Source organism: Balaenoptera acutorostrata, chromosome 4 (assembly GCF_949987535.1).
Source record: "Balaenoptera acutorostrata chromosome 4, mBalAcu1.1, whole genome shotgun sequence".
Lineage (NCBI taxonomy): Eukaryota > Metazoa > Chordata > Mammalia > Artiodactyla > Balaenopteridae > Balaenoptera > Balaenoptera acutorostrata.
The window spans coordinates 130,211,064-130,231,222 of record NC_080067.1 but is presented as its reverse complement, the minus strand read 5'-3'; positions in this window follow the sequence as shown (position 1 = coordinate 130,231,222).

The following is a 20,159-nucleotide window of genomic DNA, read 5'->3' as shown; positions in this document are numbered from 1 at the left end:
AGTGTATATTCTTACCAACAGTGTACAAGGGTTCCCTTTTCTCCAAATCCTCACCAGCATTTGTTATTTGTGATCTTTTGGATCATAGCTATTTTGACAGGTGTGAGGTGATATCTTATTGTGGTTTTAAGTTACATTTCTCTGATGATTAATGACATTGAGCACCTTTTCATGGGAGATATTGATATGTGACTCTTGAATTTGAGGAAAGGTGTTTTTTTTTTTTTTTTTTTAAATGAGGGGACTGTTGCCTCCTTCTTTCCAAGATGCACGGTTTGAAGAAATAACCCATTCACTCTTCTGTCTGGGCTCTGAAACCTTGGGTTGGTCAGCCACCCCTACCTCTCATGCCTGGCCTCTGTCCCCAGCATGGACACCCTCCCACCTCACTGGGGCTCTAACATACAAGGTCAGCACCCAAGGTCTTCTCTCTGAGCTACCAGGGCTTCTCAAACCAACTTATACTACCTTCCAAAGAACAAAGAGCTCTTCTTTGTATATATTTTGTTTATACCATATATTGACAACATTTTCATAATGTGACTATGATAAATGAATACTAGTGTCTCTTCATGTTTATTTTGTACTTCTTAATTAAGAAATAGTTTTCATATATTAACTGAATATTTGTATTTATTTTGTGTGAAATGTTAATTCATGTATTTGCCTTCTTTTTTGTAGAGATGTTGATTCCTTTTTACTATGTTGATTGCTAACTGCTATTTTTCTTTTAAATTTAATTAGCCTTTATCTGTCAGCTGTGATACTTTTATGAAGCGTGTCATTTAGTGTTTATTTTTTGTATTTTTTTAACTACATTATTATGTAGACAAATATATCTTTCTAGATTTTCTGGAATGCTTAGAAATACCCTCTCCAACCAAATATGTTAGGATAGTTATGCCTAAGTTGGAGTACAATGTGTGCATAATCTAGCATTATGATAAAACTAGTGATAAAACATTATTACTATTATTATTATTGTTTCCACATAACTAATAACTTCCCAACATCATTTATTGGACAGTAAAATTTACCTCTACTAATATCAATTCATCTCTATCTTATAATAAATTACCTCCTGTGTTTGTAATTATTTTAAATATTTTAATTATTTTTATTGAGTCATCTATTCCTCAGTAGTACTATAAGGTTTCAATTACTGTAGTTCTATATGATGCTTTATTTTCTAGTAGTATATCTTCTTGTTAATCTTTTTTTCCTTGAATTTTTATGGTGATGTGCATTTATTTATCACTCACTTTATTAGATGAACTTTAGAATCACCTTCTTAAATGCTTCCACCCCCAGAATATATATTGATTTTTAAATTTTATTGCTTTGCATTATAAAGTAATTCAAAGGGAATTTACAAGTTTATAACTGAGTTATCATTCCTAGTCATGTAATGCCTATTCATTTATTCATGTTATTTATATTTCCATCTCTTTTACATTTTTCTTCATATTTTTCATTTTTGTTTCTTAAGATATACATAAATATAATATTATACATATATGCAAAATGCCGTAGAGAAAGCTTGGCCATAATTAGACATATAAACTCTTGTTGGTTATTTTTCTTTTCTTTTTCACTTTTTAGCTTTATTGAGGTATAACTGGCAAGTAAAAATTATATATAGTTAAGTATAAAACTTGATGTTTTCATATAAACATACATTTGGAAATGATCACAACAATCAGCTAATTAACATATGCATCATCTCACTTACTGACCATTTCCTTCCTTCCTTCCTTCCTCTCCCTCTCCCTCTCTCTCTTTTTCCTAATTTCCTTTTTTTTTTCCTTTGTGGTGGGAATGCTTAAGATCTACTCTCTCAGCAATTTTCAAGTATACAATACCCATTGGTAATGACAGTCATCATGCTGTACATTAGATCTCCAAAACTTATTCATCTTGCATAACTCAAAATATATATACTTTGACCAACATAACTTCATTTCCCCCTCCTCCTAGATCCTAACAACTGCCATTCTACTCTCTGCCTCTGAGTTTGACTGTTTTAGATTCCACATGTAGATCAGATCATGCAATGTTTGTTTTTATGTGTCTGATTTATTTCACTTAGCATAATATCCTCCAAGTTCATCAATGGTATCACAAACCAGAATTTTCTTTCTTTTTAATGATGAATAATATTGTTTCCCATTCATATATATGAATGGGAAACAATATACATATGTATATTTTAATGTATTCATTTGTTTTAAACAAGTTAATTCAAAGTTATCTCTGGAAAGAAAGCAAGGGCAGTGGAAGGCTATGTTCATGTCCTTTAAGAAGTGAGGAAGAACTCAGATATCCAAGAAAGACAGAATCAAACCAACACAGAGAAATTTGAAAACTCATAAAATGTATTCACAGAACAATAACAGCAATTAAATTTACCAGTAAAATTGCATTAACAGTTTATTTCACTTGCAAGTCAAAGAATGCAAATTAAATTAAAATATAAAATATATTTACCCTATAGAAGTTGACAACTTAAAGAAAATGTTAATACTCTGTGATGGCAAAATATCTAGAATTTCTCACAGTAACAATTTTTTGTTTAAAGAAAATGTCCCGCTACAAGAGCCAATTTAAATAAATTATAGTTTAGACATATAGTGAAATATTTAGAGACTTTAAACAGACGTGACTAATTTTAACTCTCCAGGCTCAGGATTCCATCTGCCTAGCTTCAAATTCTCACTTCCACATTTTGTGAGTACAAGGTCAGGTTCTTAAGGTGTCTGTGACTCTACATCTTCATCAGTAAGAGGCAATATGCTGACAATAATCATGCCCAACTATCTCATAAGGTGACTATAAAGATTAATTGTCATAACACAACTCATGGCTGAGAACAGTTTCTGACTTATCCTTAACATTCCTTGTATATCTATTGTTGAAAGGATGCTACAGAAATCCCTTTATTAAAAGGAAAATACATTATTTCTAATTTTTCAGTGAAAAAAAACAGCATAAAAAGAGTTTTATAGCTCTGATTTAATGCCAAAAGGAACAAGACTATTATAGATGGTTATCTCTAAGATATGAAATCATAAGCCATTTTTATTATTTTTCTCCTTTATAAAGTAAACTTGCAGTAAGTGTATAATCTAATGAAGTAAAATTATGAATATTTTCCAAATAAGAGAAAATCTTCAATTACTTTAAAAGTAACAATCTCAATTATTGTTGGTTTGATAAATGTGAAAAATAAAGTATAAATGTAAACAAAAAATTCAAGTTGTAATAAAGCCCTTTTTAAAAAAAATCTAGAATTACATGAGTAAAATAATTAACCAGATCTATAATATTCCAACTACATATATCATGATATCAAAACTATTTGGTACAACTATCAGCGATAAACAGACTGTGTTTTTCTCTATCGATCTTTGCAACCTAGACTTGAGAGGGAAATAAAAAGAAAAAGGATCTGAATAGGAGAAAAAAATAACTTGTTAGTTACACAGAGCCTGAGCCTGGGTTCCAAAAGATTGCAGAAAACACCCTTTTGTATGCTTCACATATCCATTCCTTAATGTCTAATTCTTTTCCATAAAAAATGACCAGAATTATTTACATTATAATGGAACCAAAATGCAAATTACTACCGTGCTTGACAATTCTCGGGGACCATCGAGTGAGATGAAAATGTGTGTTATCTTATGTTCACACTGTTCTCTGTAGAATAACTCAAGGTAGCTAGCAAATGAAAGACAAGGAGCAAAAATAATGCAATGGGCAACAAATTTCTTGAGAGGTGATAATCAGCATTCAGCTAAATATAGTGTGTGCAGTCAGGATGAAGAAAGTGAAAAACTATTCAAAACACTTCTGCCCACTTAAATGGTCAGCATAAAGAAAATATTAATAAGGTGGCATGCAATGTACTATGATTGCCTTTCCAAAATTTGTTACAGCATTAAATATGATTTTGAATTATTTCTCAAGATGTTGTTTAAATATGTTCTCTATTTAAAATACACACCTTTATAATATTTCTTTTATTTTCTCTACTGTGGCTCTTTTCGTCTAGCTTTCTCATGTAAATTGCTGGCTGCCTATTATTTGTAGTTTCAGCTATTTGCCTTCTTACTTGCTTCTGCCTGTTATTTTGTTGCATCTCTCTGGAGAAAGGAATTTTAATAACTTTTATTTTAACCCTATTCTTCATTTTTATTTTTGTGCTACGAACTTACATGCTTTTATATATTATCGTAGTTTATGCTGGAAGCTTTTAATTTTTAATAAGTATTTTTCTTTTGTATAATTTGTTTCTACAGAACTTTGTGTTGAGAGAGAAGATATTTTCCCCAGAAGCTGTCATCTTTTTTAAGTTAATTGACTCATTTTAATCTCGCCACTCTCCTGTACAACATAGTCCAAAATCAAGGTTAGGTCAAAGTTGTACAAAGACCTATGTTGTTTTCTTTTTCTTGAAAGAATACAACAAATATTTTCAGATGACTATTTTTCTCTCAGGAGAAAAAAGAATTCAAAATTCATGAAAAGCATATATACCTACATACATATATATACACATGCACACTACTTTCTGACAATGACAATGAATTATTTAAAATTACAAAATAGATATATTTTTTCATTAAAAATATAGTACCATGATGATAATATGTATACTCTAAACTGCTTACCAAGTGCTTTAAATATATTGATTCTTTATACCTCACACAACTCTGCAAGTTAAGCACTCACTATTATTTACCCTATTTTACATAAAAGAAGACTGAGGCTTAGAGAGGCTGAGTAACGAATGTGAGGCCACACACCTGGTTAGTGGCAGATCCCAGGCAGTGTAGCTCCAGAGCACCTAGTTTATAATTGTCATTTTTATTGTTGCACTACTTAATAACTTAATAAGGAAAGAAAATCCTTAGAATTGGGTATATTTAGAATGAGCCCTCTTTAAGAGATAATAAAAGTAGCTAATATTTATTAAGAATTTACAGTGCTAGAATTGTCTTACTTGCATTACATTGAGTAACATTATATGAATTAAATAACAATCTTCATAACTCATAACATAGGTGTTATTTTTATCCCCATTTTGGAGTTAAGGCACCTGTGGATTAATTAGATTAAGTGGTCAACCTAAAATCACACAAGTGATCTTGCAAGTTGTGATGCCAGGAAGGATTCTAAATCAGGAAATCTGACTCCAGAAGTTACAGCTCTGAGCTGGAGATACCAATTAACCTTTCCCACTTACATTAGTTGGCTGTTCACTGGTCCAGATGTGAATGGGCAGTATTTAATGTTTCGAACCCAGATTTAAGTTGATCTTTCAGGCCATGTAGACTTGTCCTTAACAAAGACTTTTCCATGTGAGGAAGTGTGATTCATTTACTACTGGAATTCTTCAAAGTCCTGTGCCAGATTAGTGGAAGCAATCCTAGAATAAAAAGCAACAATTAACCAATTTCAAAATGATAAATGTTAGAGGGATACTTGAAATAAAAGTTTATAGTGGGTCTTGCTAAGAAAAAAAACTTTTATGCAAATACCAGTTTTTGTAAACAAATGCAAACACACAAAAATATAATGTTTCATAAATGGAACTTCTACGTGTCTAGGCATTACAAGCACACAGGGGAATGACATATAACTAGGAAATTCACACAGTGCTTTAACTGCTGATGTAGAGGTACGTTTGCCTGCATTATCCCTTGCTTTGGACTACCTTTTTCCTTTTTTCAACAGAATTTAGATTCTTATTCTTTACCTTAGGAGTCTGGCATTATAATGCTATGAAATTATCAAGGGCCAGAAGTAACAGTTTTCACTGTAGTCTGTATTTAATTTGAGCAATGTGTCAGTCTTCCCAAGTAAATATAATTAAACATCTCTACTTTGAATATATCCTCTGCTTTTTTTTTTGCTATCCATAATTAAAAATAATCTTACCCCTATGAAATACTAAGAAAAAAATGCCTGTATGATGACTTAAATCTAAATCCTAAAACTACAATTAAAACCTTGGCTCGGGACAACAAAAACTGGAATATCGTTGTTGAGTAAAAAAATATTCACAACCTAAAAGTTGAGAGTTATGTTTTATTCAGCGGAAATTTTTAGGACTTCAAGCCCAGGAGGCAGAATCTTAAGTAACCCCAAGAGAACTGCTCTGAGGAGGTGAGGGAGGTGCCAGGATATATAGGAGTTTTGCAACAAAAGGCAGATAGGTGGAATAAAAGATTACTGTTAATAAAAAAAAAAAAAAAAAACTAGATATCTCCAGTTAAGGAATTTAGCACTTTTCTATGTATGGGAAGATATAAGAGTCTGGGCTCAGTGAAATCATTCCTTTGGTAGGCACCTCAGCTATCTGGGGCCAAGTATCCTGTGTTTTCACATCCTGAGTTTCCTCAGGGCTCACCTTAGGGAGTGGCTGCAGTCTGATGGCTGCTGGATGGCAGGTATTCTTTGATTCCTTCCTGAGTTCCCTCAGGGCTCACCGGCTCACCATGGCGGCGGTGGCTGCAATCTCTGATGACCTTGACATCATTTGCTTACTGATATGGCAGGCAATATTACATTTCTCTTAGTGAACATATTTTTTTCTGTCCTTCATCTCTTCCCTTTCTTTTTTCTAAGATTAGCCTAATTTTTATGTGAGAATGACCTCTTTGTACAATAGATAATGTTGGTGGGAATGTCATTAAATTTTTCTTTTCCTCACTGACACATGATCCACTTCAAGGCTAATAAATGCCTTCTTGCTACCTCTGCGGGATGCTGCGCAAGAATTGAAAATGGTTAACAGTGTCCCGGTAAAAAATCAGTAAACAAACTTCAATTAAAACAAAGTTGGGTGATGGTGTGATGAATTGGGAGATTGGGATTGACATATATACACTAACATGTATAAAATGGATAACTAATAAGAAACTGCTGTATTAAAAAAATAAAATAAAATTCAAAAATTCAAAAAAATAAATAAATAAATAGTGTTGGGAGACCAGAAGGGGAAGGTCCCACACCCTATGAGGACAGCAGATCCTGAAGAAGAATGACTTCCTCTTATTGCCTGGCAAGAGCTCAGCCAATGAGAGACTGTCTCAATTCAACCAATGAAAAGCCACAGCACTTCAAACTCTCAGTTCCTCCAATAGTTCACTCTAGCACTCCCAACTTCCTTTCCCTTTCTTTAAAAGAATTCTTCTCTCCTTGTTGCAGGGGGGATTTGCTAGTGGTGCACCATCATTGGAGACCCTGAATTGCAATTCTTTGCTGATCTTGAATAAACCCACGGGGATTATTTTGGATTTTTTTTTTTTTTTTTTTTGGAGAAATAACTAGCAGTCTATTTGTTTAGGTCAATATCCCACTGTGGCACTGTCTGGATAAGAGAAAGTTTACTTGCTTTCATCAGCCACATCTTTTGACCTGCTCTATTAATGCCATTTCCTTCTATGGAGCTAAGCTATGACCCCCTAAGCTTCAAATAATTTCCCTTTTTATCTTCATTATTCACAGAAAATTTGTAGTTTGTACAACCAAAGACATAAAGAAATATCTGTGGTTTTCTTTTCCATCAGTGCTTATGGTGTTCACCATATATTTTTGCCTTCAGATTTTCCAAATAAACGTTTGATTTGCACATAGTGACTATATTTACTTTCTTCCAGAAAGTTAAATTTAATAAGTGTCTAAAATAAGCTCTACTAAATGTGAAGCTAGTTTTTTTTAGCTTTCTTTAAAATAATATTTCTCAGTAATGAGTCCAACATTTCACAACAGTTTTCAAATTAAATCAGTACAACATTTGGGCTGGCATCATTTGATCACTAATGGAGATGCATGTGGCAGATCCTTTTAGAACCCCACCAAGCAGTCCTTTCTCCATTCTCATTTAGTTTTCAGAACTATGATTTTGTTTCTGCAGCCAAGTGCCTACTCCAGGCATATCATTACAATTGTGTTCCCTTTTGTTAATCATTGGGCTAGAAAAATGTTATGAATACTTCTGGTCAATGAGACGAAAGTGGAACTTTGTAGCTGTGCTTTGGCGGAAGATTTTGTTCTCTGATTTAAAGAGTGAAGCACATGAGGACAAATAAGCTGTATGATGCCCTTCTTTTCTGCTTTCAGCTATGGTGGAGTGAGTGGTGAGATAATTAGATCTGCTTCAGCTACCCAGAGAGGATACAGAGTGAGGATGGTATTAGACCAGAAAGATGAGAAGGGGTTGAGTTTGCCCTGTTGTTTTTGAGCAGTTGAAATTTGCATCTGCTTAGTTCCAGAATACTAAGTAAAATTTCTGTGTTTGATTGTGCATCTTGACACTGTGCAAACCTAGTGAGTACATTCGTAGTAAAGTCTATATGTGACTACTGTCAATCACAGTGAAAATGCATTCCCAGTACCGAGTGGGGTGCAGCACGTGCTTGTGGTAGGGAATGTGCTGGCCCAAATAAGAGAGATGATAATACGTTCATTATGTAAGTTACTATTACTAGATACTCATATTTTCAGCAAAAACCATGCTGATATTTTAAAAAATCTGAAAAACCAATGTTAGTTGTTTCCTTTGGTATGAACCACTGTAAATGAATGATATAAATTAGAAATATGTAAGATACGAATTGTCATGAACAATTTGTATCATTCATGATTAAAGAGGCAATATTAAAATACAAAGTAAGCTAACAGTAAGTTTTAACTACAGTATTACACATTTCAGTAATTATTTAGTATGGTGATAATATCTAAGTTTAGAGCTACTTTAAATATTTTAATTATATTTTAAATTGGTATTAAATAACTTATGTCATTATTCTGTATATTACAGAAGAACTAATTGGCTATGCCATAGTTGACCCAAAATAATGTAAGAATGTTTGTAAGAATGCTATTCTGGTAACAATATTTGTATAAACGAATGCATAACATCTCTTATGACAAAGGAATGCAGGGTACTCAATTAAAATTAAAATTAAAATGAATCTAGAAATTATAAATTACTAGATGAAATATGATGAAATATGAAATAAAATATGAAATCCTCACCTGGTTTAACTGAAATATATATATAATTTTTAGTTTTAATTTGAAAAAGTCATCTTTCAGAGTGTTTTAAATTGTACACCAACATATTTCTTAATTTAATTTCATAAAGAAATTTCTTTTTGGAGTATTTCTGAAAGAAGTTAACCTGTCAGTTGGTGAGGACATGGTCTTGCCTTTAGCACTGATGAAATGTTTTATTCTAAAATACTTCAGGTCTTCAAAACACAATGGTGTTAATTATACCAGCTCTTATTTAAAATAATGTGGAGCAGAGTAGTTAAAAAAAAAAAGAAGGCACGATGTTAAAAAGAAAATGCTTCTGCCCAGTTGGACTTAAGTAAATATGAACAAGTTTCAAGGCTTAATAATCAAGGGCACCATATATTAAAGATATTTAAGGAGATGGATTATTTTTTATTTGGGTTCTGCTTTTACACCCTAGAGAAATTAAATACCGACATGACTGCCTTCTTTGGGACACTTTTTATTTCTCTCAAAATATTTCATTCCTCCTAATGCTGTTATAAATAGGGTGCAGTGCAGAGGTAATTAATCCACTGTGCTAGGAAAGAGAAATACAGTGTGCTTACCTTGACTTCTTTTATTGTGAATTAGTTCCCATACAAAGCTATTGGAAACCACAATTAGTTTTACACTTTAATCTTGTGGAATACAGGTTTGTGTACTGAGATTCTTGGATACATAGTAAATGTGTATATTTATGTACAACATATAAAAGAATGATATTGCTAAGGGAAGTTTGTTAGATGCTCTTATTTAAGCTACATTTGCATTGTGACTCATGACTTCTCACTGTTCGCAAACATAATGTAATCATGCAGTTGATCATAAATTTCTTTCACCTGGGATTAAGATGATTATAAAATAAGTATTTACAGTATAATGTCATCACATGAAAGAAATCAGATATTTTCTAACAATACATTTGCTAACGAATAAAAACGAGTGTTCCTTGTCTTAAAATATTTGCATGTTATAATATTTTTCTCATATGAAATGTCATCTTGTTAACATAAGTTTTTGCTGAACTCCAAATCATGCAAAGAAATGCTAACCAATTTCAGCTCTTCAGCACACTTGAAAGTTTTCAACCCAACCCTCATAAAGAAAGTGGCCTTTTTTTGTGGCAGGGTGAAAGCATGTTTTTATCTTTCAATAATTTGTCAAAAGTTTACTAATGGGGGCTTCCCTGGTGGCTCAGTGGTTGAGAATCTGCCTGCCAACGCAGGGGACACGGGTTCGATCCCTGGTCTGGGAGGATCCCACATGCCGCAGAGCAACTGGGCCCGTGAGCCACAACTACTGAGCCTGTGCATCTGGAGCCTGTGCCCCTCAACAGGGGAGGCCCCCACAGTGAAAGACCCGCACACGGCGATGAAGAGTAGCCCCCGCTTGCCTCAACTAGCGAAAGCCCTCGCACAGAAACGAAGACCCAACACAGCCATAAATAAATTAATTAATTAATTTAAAAAAAAAAGTTTACTAATGGGGCTGCCCTGGTGGCGCAGTGGTTAGGAATCCTCCTGCAGTGCAGGGGAAGTGGGTTCGAGCCCTGGTCCAGGAGGATACCACATGCCACAGAGCAACTAAGCCCGGGCACCACAACTACTGAGCCTGCTCTCTAAAGCCTGCGAGCCACAACTACTGAGCCTGCATGCCTCAACTGCTGAGGCCCATGCACCTGGAGCCCGTGCTCTGCAACAGGAGAGGCTACCACAGTGAGAGGCCCATGCACCGCAACGAAGAGTGGCCCCTGCTTGCCGCAACTAGAGAAAGCCCGTGCGCAGCAACGAAGACCCCATGCAGCCAAAAATAAATAAATAAATTTATATTAAAAAAAGTTTATTAACATGATAGTTTGACTATTGCTCTTGTCGTTTGGGAGAACGTGATTGTGTTCTAAATAAAAAGTAATTTATGTGAACAGGTGAGAGTACAGGATGTTAGAGGATGCTTTTTGAGAGACAGAGATATGGAGAAAACTTTGAGGGATATTCCATTAGAAATATTAGAGATACTGAGTTTATTTGGCGATTTATATTTTTTCCTTGAAAGTAGAGAAAAGAAATGACAGAGTGTGCTAAAATTCCTGCCTATGTCTTCTTTCTCTCTTTTTTACGGCAAGATGTTATGGACCTAGAGATTTATACTTTTTTGGGGGACAGGGTTCTCCTCACACTCTTTTATCAGCAACTTCTCAAAATTGTTGGGGACTAGTGGGGATCACTGTCAGGGCTGATCATTTCTAGAGACCATATTCTGCATCTCAGGTCTTGGAATTAATTGACTTGTAACAAAAGTCAATATCTTTTTTTTTTTTTTCTTTTGAGAGTAGATTTTATCACTAGTAAGAAGGGGAGATGTTGGAGGAGTTTGAAAATATCTCACTGAAGATCTCAGATGAGGAAACCACTGCAATATTACAAGTACAAAATGATTGAGGCTGAACCAGTGTGAGACTAGCAGGCATGGTGAGAAGTGTTTGAATTGTTGATATATTTCAAAAATAAAGCAGACAGGATTTACTGAAGGACCCAAGGTAGAGAGTGAGGAAAAGAATCAAGGGTGACTCCAGTAAGTTTGGCTTAAATAAATTAAAAGATGAAATTGTTATTCATCAAAATAGGAAAGAACATGGTGGAAGGGTTTCTGAAAAAAAAAAATCAGGAGTTCATTTGTGAGATGTTCATTTGCAAAGACCTAAGAAATATCTATATATCAGATCAGTTGAATGGGTAGTTAGATAGATCTACTCCACAGTAGAAGTCCAGGACTGAGATATAAATTTGGGAGTCTTTTGCCTATATATTATATTTAAAGCTATTACATTGAATGAGATTACCTGGGAAGTGGGATGATATGGAGAGAGAAGAGAATTGATGACTGAGCCCAGGGGCATAGCAAAATTTAGATGTCCCAGAAGTGGGTAGAAATCAACTAAAGAAGGCAGACCAGAATTTCTCAATCTCAGCACTACTGACATTTCAGGCCAGATAATTCTTTCTTATGGAGAGATGGTCCTGTACACTATAGAACATTTACCGGTATCATTGGCCTTTACCCACTAAATGCTAGTAACACACCCTTTCCCCAGGTGTGACAACCAAAGGTTTCTCCAGACATTGCCAATATCCCTAGCTGGGAAAGAATGTGGCAGCAAAAGAGCCCCAAGTTGAGAACCAATACACTAGATGTTTAGGAAAAAAACAGGTAAATGTGGTGGCCCAGAGGCTAAGTAAAAATTTTTTAAGTTCCATGGAGGAGTGAGTGATTAATTGTGTCAAAGAGGTGAAGTAAGATGAGGACTAAATCATGAATTAACATCATGGTGGTTACTGATATCACTGTATCTCCCTTCCTGGGCTATCGCAACAGTGATTCAATATTTCTGTACATTTCAAAATCATCACCATGATATCTAGTTGCCATCTGTCACCATACAAAGATATTACATAAATATTAAGTATATTTCCCACACTGTACATTTCATACCTGTGACTCATGTATTTTCTAACTCTAAATTTGTACCTCTTAATCTCCCTTACCTATTCCTCTCCTCCCTCTACCCTCGTCTCCTCTGGCAACCACCTGTTTATTCTCTGTATCTATGACTCTGTTGCTGTTTTGTTACGTTTGTTCATTTTTTGCTTTTTTGGACTTCATGTATAAGTGAAATCATACAGTATTTTTCTTTCTCTGACTTATTAAACTTAGCATAATACCCTCTTGGTCCATCTATGTTGTCACAAATTTTATTCTTTTTTATGGCTAAGTAATATTCAATTGTATAGATATAGCACATCTTCTTTATTCTTTCATTTATAGATGGGCACTTAGTTTGCTTCTATATCTTGGCTACTGTAAATAATGCTGCAATGAACATAGAGGGGCATATGTCTTTTCAAGAAGTGTTTTCATTTTATTCGGATAAATACCCAGAAGTGGAATTGCTGGATCATATGTTAGTTCTACTTTTAATTTTTTGAGGAACCTCCATAGCATTTTGCATATTGGCTGCACCAATTTACATTCCCACCAACAGTGCACAAGGGTTCCCTTTTCCCCACATCCTTACCAACACTTGTTATGTCTTATCTTTTTAATGATAAAAAAAAATTCTGACAGGTGTGAGGTAATATCTCATTGAGGTTTTGATTTGCATTTCCCTGGTAATTAGTGACACTGAGCATCTTTTCATGTGCCCTTTGGCCATCTGTGTGTCTTCTTTGGAAAAATGTCTATTCAAGTCCTTGGCTCATTTTTTCATCAGGTTGTTTGTGCAATTTTGAGTTGTATGAATTCTTCGTATATTTTTGATGTTAACCCCTTATCAGACATATCATTTGCAAATATTTTCTAGCATTCAATATGCTATCTTTTTGTTTTGTTGATAATTTCCTTCCCTGTGCAAAAGGGAAGTTTGATGTAGCTCCATTTGTTTATTTGTGCTTTTGTTTGAAGTTTAATTATTTTTAATGGTCACTTATTAATACACATAACCAAAGCATTGGTCAAATGCCAAATCCTCCCTGAATTCTGTCCATAGCTCTACCATCTTCTCCCCTAGAGAACTTTGAATGTAATTTTACTGCAGCACTTACTATTCTCTGGCTGTTTGGTATTAAGAGACAGTTTTTCAAAATTAAGAAACTTCTAATTCATTGTTGCATTTCCAAAACACTGGTGTAATACTTCAAAAAATCTGAAATTCCATTGAACTTGGTTTTTAAAGCACAAGAAAGTTATTTTAAGCCTAAATCTTATGGAAGATCAATGCATGAAACAGATGCTCTGGTTAATGTTAAGTAGATAATTATAAATCTTTGACCTCTTTTTCATACCCCGCTTCACTGTGATTCAATCACATTAGTTGCATCTTCATTTAAGATCAGCCCCATAAATTCTGATCCAATACAACTCAAATTTATCTTTCAGTAAGAGCCTCAAATGATTCCAATCCTGCTCCAGTATCAGACTGTTACACTGAGGATTCAGTTCAAGAGCTCTTTCTTAATCTTGAATCTATAAATCTACGGAATGTTCTGTTTTTCTATATATCTTGGTATCTAAATTTATCCATGGATTTTCTCCCTCCCACTCTCTCTCTCCTAAATGCATCTGTATGTGAAAATCTTCTGGATTGTATATGCATATATTAATATGTTAAAATACATTTAATATTCCAATAAATAGAAATCCATTCAAAATTTTTGAAATTATATTCAGAAAAATAGAATAAATTGGGATAATTTTGTAACTTGTCATACACTAAAGATATTTATTATGAATAATGCTACAAATTTATTAGCAAGGTGACATATATAGTTGTAAAAATTCTGTATATTTGAAACTGATAATCTTTGTCAGCCTTTATTTTTATATTTTAGATATAGGTATTTTCACTTGCATTTTCTAGATTTTTCACCACTTCACTTTGCATGGTCATAGAGAAAGTAAACTAGGTATTTGAGGTGGAAATTTCTTAATATTATTAATATTAGATTGCTTAGAATGTGATTTAATTTGATTGACTTGTGATGAAAAGTAAGAGTTTTGGTTAAATGTGTGTGAAAAGCAAATTTAAGCATGTCTAAATTCATAAGCATGGTGAATTAAAGTATGAAATAGTTCGCTCGTCACTCATCTTTGACTATCTCTCCAGTGTGGTATCACCACTTATGTTTTCTATTGAGCTATTTTTGCTTCAGCTGACAGTATATCCTATAAGACTAAGTTACATATTTGCATAAAATTGTATGTATTACACATCAGAGTAATCTTTCAAATTTGTCACCTTCCAAAGGAGTGATGAATCAGTGGATATATGTGATTTTGCTCCATTATTCAAACATAATGGGAGCACTGGAATATGTTAAATACATTTAGGTGAAACATGATTTATAGCCTTTGGATAAAAACCTACTGATATTGCCATCTCAACATTGTACTTCTTCATCTGTGTTATTTATTTTAAAACATATTCATATTTCAGAGAGAAGTAGCATATTCCAACCTCAGTGATGGAACATTAATTGTATATTCATGCATGAAATATGGTCTCACCAAATATCACCTGCAGAATTTCATGTATAAATTTGTTTTCCCTATCTGAATAGTGGTCCTTAATATGGCAGTGTACAGTCTTATCACTGACAAAATTAAAGAGTATAAATACAAATCACAGAACAGTTTTTTATGCTTTATAGGCAGAAAGATACTTTAAAAAATTAAGAAGCTTAGCAAAAGTAATTTTAGCAAATGTCCTGGGAGAAATATGCTATTAGACATTTTCCCCAAAGTTATGAATTGTTGGAGGAGAAATATTCTGTTTTCTGAATTATCTCTGGCCTCACATGATCTCGTTATCTCTTTTAAGTTCCTACCTGTATTTTTTCAAAGCCATTCAGCATAAAGGATATCAGAATCAAAATAACCCGTGAACATTATATCTCACACAACCTAATTAAGAGGCAAGGGAAAAATAAAGCAGTATCTAAATTTCTTTGGAGATTTTGTTGTTTGGAATAAATAGAGTTTAGTGAAAATCAGTTGTTCTTGAACAAAAGTGTGTAGGTTGGAATCTTGCTCTAGAACCTACTAACTCTGTACCTTGAACAAATTTACATACAAGAAGAGTACCTGCATCATCAGTTTCTTGTGAGAGCTAAATAAATTTGTACATGTGACATGCAAAAAACAGTGCTTGAAATACAGCATGTATAAAAAAAAATGCTAGGGCTTCCCTGGCGGCGCAGTGGTTGAGAGTCTGCCTGCCAATGCAGGGGACATGAGTTTGAGCCCTGGTCTGGGAGGATCCCACATGCCGCGGAGCGACTGGGCCAGTGAGCCACAATTGCTGAGCCTGCGCGTCTGGAGCCTGTGCTCCGCAGCAAGAGGGGCCGCGGCGGTGAGAGGCCCGCCCACCGCGATGAAGAGTGGCCCCCGCTTGCCGCAACTGGAGAAGGCCCTCGCACGAAACAAGGACCCAACACAGCCAAAAATAAATATAAATAAATAAATAAAGTAGCTATAAAAAAAAATGCTAGTTAAAATCAGTTTGACCTGGCTCCTTAGATATATGCAACTCACCACTTCTTTTTTTTAAAATATATATACACTAGAATTGTTTTTCATGTATATTTAGTAGCACTCTTCCCATCTGTTAAAATATATGATCATGTCTTTTTCAGGGAATAAGATATTTGTTCTATTAAATGTTTCATTAATTGCTCTTGTTTTCTCCTGTGGAAATGTGGTATTGGAGTGGTCAAGAGAAACTCTACCCAATGTCATTGACTCTCAGGTAGGAGAGAAATATAAATCAAGGGAGAGCATTCTTTTTCCTTAAACAATACTTTATTTTTATTTCTTTAATAGAAATGTAGCTGATGTACAATATTATGTTAGTTTCAGGTGTAGTACATAGTCTAATTTGCATACACTATGAAATGATCACCATGATAAATTTAATAACATCCGTCCCCATACAAAGTTATTATAGTATTATTAACTATATTCCTTATGTGTGTATTATACTTCTGTGACTTATTTATTACCTATGTAACTACTTTGTACCTCTTAATTCCCATTCCCTATTTTGAGTACACTCCCAACCCTTCCCTTTGGGCAACCACCCATTTGATCTCTGCATCTGTGAGTCTCTTTTCATCCTGTTTTGTTTGTCTGTTTTGTTTTTTAGATTCTACATATAAGTGAGATCATGCAGTATTTTTCTTTCTCTATCTGACTTATTTCACTTGGTATAATACACTCCAGATCTATCTATGTTGTTGCAAATGGCAAGATTTCACTTTTTATGGCTGAATAGTATTCCATTGTATACATATACCACATCTTCTTTACCCATTCCTCTATGGATTGACACTTAGGTTGCTTCAGTATCTTGATTATTGGAAATAATACTGCAATGAGCATTGAAGTACATATATCATTTCAAATTTTGTTTTCTTTAGATAAATACACAGAAGTGGAACAGCTGGATCATATAACAGTTCTATTTTTAAATTTTTGGGGAATTCCATATGGTTTTCTGTAGTGGTTGCACAAATTTATATTCCTACCAACAGTGCACAAGTATTCCTTTTTCTCCACATTCTCACCAACACTTGTTATCTGTCTTTTTGATAATTAAAAATTCTGACAGGTGTGAGGTGATATCTCACTGTGATTTTGATTTGCATTTCCCTGATAATTAGTGATACTGAGCATTTTTTCATGTGCTCTTTGCCATCTGTATGTTTTCTTTGGAAAATGTCTGTTCAGATCCTCTGCACATTTTTTAATCAGGTTGTTTGTATGTGCAATGTTGAGTTGTATGAGTTCTTCGTACATTTTGGATACTAATCCCTTATTAGACATATCATTTGCAAATATCTTCTCCCATTCAACAGGCTGTCTTTTTGTTTTGTTGAAAGTTTTCTTGCCTGTACAAAAGCTTTTTAGTTTGATGTAGTCACATTTGTTTATTTTGCATTTGTTTGCCTTGTCTGAGGAGAAATATTCAAAAAAATCACCTATGTCATTTGACCTATGTCAAAGAGCATACTGCCTATGTTTTCCTTTAGAAGTTTTCTGTTTTCAGGTCTTACATTTAGGACTTTGATCCATCTTGACTTTATTCTTGTATATGTTGTGAGAAAGTCCAATTTGATTATTTTGCATGTAGCTGTCCAGTTTTAAACACCATTTATTGAAGAGGCAGTCTTTTCCCTATTATGTAATATATTTTTTGCCTCCTTTGTCATAGATAATTGATCATATAAGTGTAGGGTTATTTCTGGACTTGATATTCTGTTCCATTGATGTATGCATCTGTTTTTTGTTCCAGTACCATAATGTTTTGATCACTATAGCTTTGTAGTATAGTTTGAAGTCAAGAAGCATAATACCTCCAGCTTTGCTCTTCTTTCTCAAGAATGTTTTGGCTATCTGGGGTCTTTTGTGTTTCCATACAAATTTTAGAAGTATTTGTTCTAGTTCTGTGAAAAATACCAGGGTGTTTTGATAGCGATTGCATTAAATCATAGGTTGTCTTGGGGAGTAGGCTCATTTAAAAAATATTAATTCTTCCAATCCATGAGCATGGTGTATCTTTCTATTTGCTTGTTTTGTTGAAACTTTCAATAGTGTGTTATAGTTTTTTGAGTACAAGATTTTTCCTTCCTTGGTTAGATTTATTTCTAGGTACTTTATTCCTTTTGATGCAATTGTAAATGGGATTGTTTTAATTTCTCTTTCTGATATTTCATTGTTTATGAATAAAATACAACAGATTTCTGTATAGTAATTTTGTATCCTGCAACTTTACAGAATTCATTTATTAGTTCTAATGGTTTTGTGGTAGTATCTTTAGGATTTTCTCTATATAGTATTATGTCATTGGCAAAAAGTGACAGGTTTACCTCTTTCAAATTTTGGATTGCTATTATTTGTTTCTCGTGTCTGATAACTGTGGCTAAAACTGCCAATACTATGTTGCATAACAGTGGTGAGAGTTGGCACCCTTGTCTTGTTCCTGATCTTAGAAAAATTGCTTTTATGTTTTCACCACTGATTCTGATGTTGGCTGTAGGTTTGTCACATATGACCTTTATTATGTTGAGGTATGTTCCTTCTATACCCACTTTGTTGAGAATTTTTATCATAAATGGATGTTGAATTTCGTCAAAAGCTTTTTCTGAATCTATTGAGTTAATCATATAATTTTTATTCTTCATTTTGTTAATGTAGTATATCACATTGACTGATTTGTGGATGTTGAATCATCTTTGCATGCCTTGGATAGATCCTAATTGATCATGGTGTATGAGCCTTTTAATGTATTGTTGAATTCTGTTTGCTAATATTTTGTTGAGGACCTTTGCATCTATATTTATCAGAGATATTGACCTGTAATTTGTGTGTGTGTCATGTTTTTGTCTCATTTTGGTATCAGCATTATGATGGCCTTATAAAATGAATTCAGAAGCATTCCTTTCTATTCAATTTTTTGGTATAGCTTGAGAAGGATGTGTGTTAATTTGTCTTTAAATGTTTGGTAGTATTTACCTGTGAATCCATTTAATCCTGGACTTTTGTTTATTGGGAGTTTATATTATTGATTCAATTTCATTACTGGTAATTGTTCTGTTCATATTTTTCATTTTTCCTGATTCAGTCTTGGGAGATTATATTTTTCTGGGAATTAATCCAGTTTCTTCTAGGTTGTCTATTTTATTGGCATATAATTGTTTGTATTAATCTCTTACAATTGTTTGCATTTCTGCAGTATTGGTTGTAACATCTCTTTCATTTCTGATTTTATTTATTTGGGCCCTCTTTCTTTCTTGATGAGTGTGGCTAAAGTTTTATCAATTTTGTTTATCTTTTCAAAGATGTAGCTCTTTCATTGATCTTTTCAATTGTTTTTAGTCTCTTTCATTTATTTCTGCTCTGATCTTTATGATTGTTTTCCCTCTACTAACTTTGGGTTTTGTTTGTTCTTTATCTAGTTCCTTTTGGTGTAAGTTTAGATTATTTATTTGAGTTTTGTTTTGTTTTTGTTTTTGGTTCCTGAGGTTGGCTTGTATCACTATCAACTTTGCTCTTATAACTGCTTTTGTTCTGTCCAATAGATTCTGGATCATTGTGTTTCCATTTTCATTTGCCTCCAGGAATTTTTGATTTCCTCTTTGATTTTTTTCAGAGATTCATTGGTTGATTAGTAGCATATTTTGTTTGTCTTTTTCAGGGTTTTTCCATGTAGTTTATTTCTAGTCTCATACTCTTGTGGTCAGAAAAGATGTTTGATATGATTTCAATCTTCTTAAATTTATTGAGACTTTTTTTTTAGCCTAGAATATGATTTATTGTAGAGGATTTCCAGGTGCACTTGAAAATAATGTGTATTCTGCTGCTTTTGGGTAGAATGTTCTGTAGAGTTGATCCTTGAATAACTTGGGAGTTAGGGGTGTCAACCTACCATGCAGTTAAAAATCATGTATAACTTTTGGCTTGCCAAAATGTAACTACTTATAACTTACTGTTGACTTGAAGCCTTACTGACAACAGTCAATTAACATATATTTTGTATG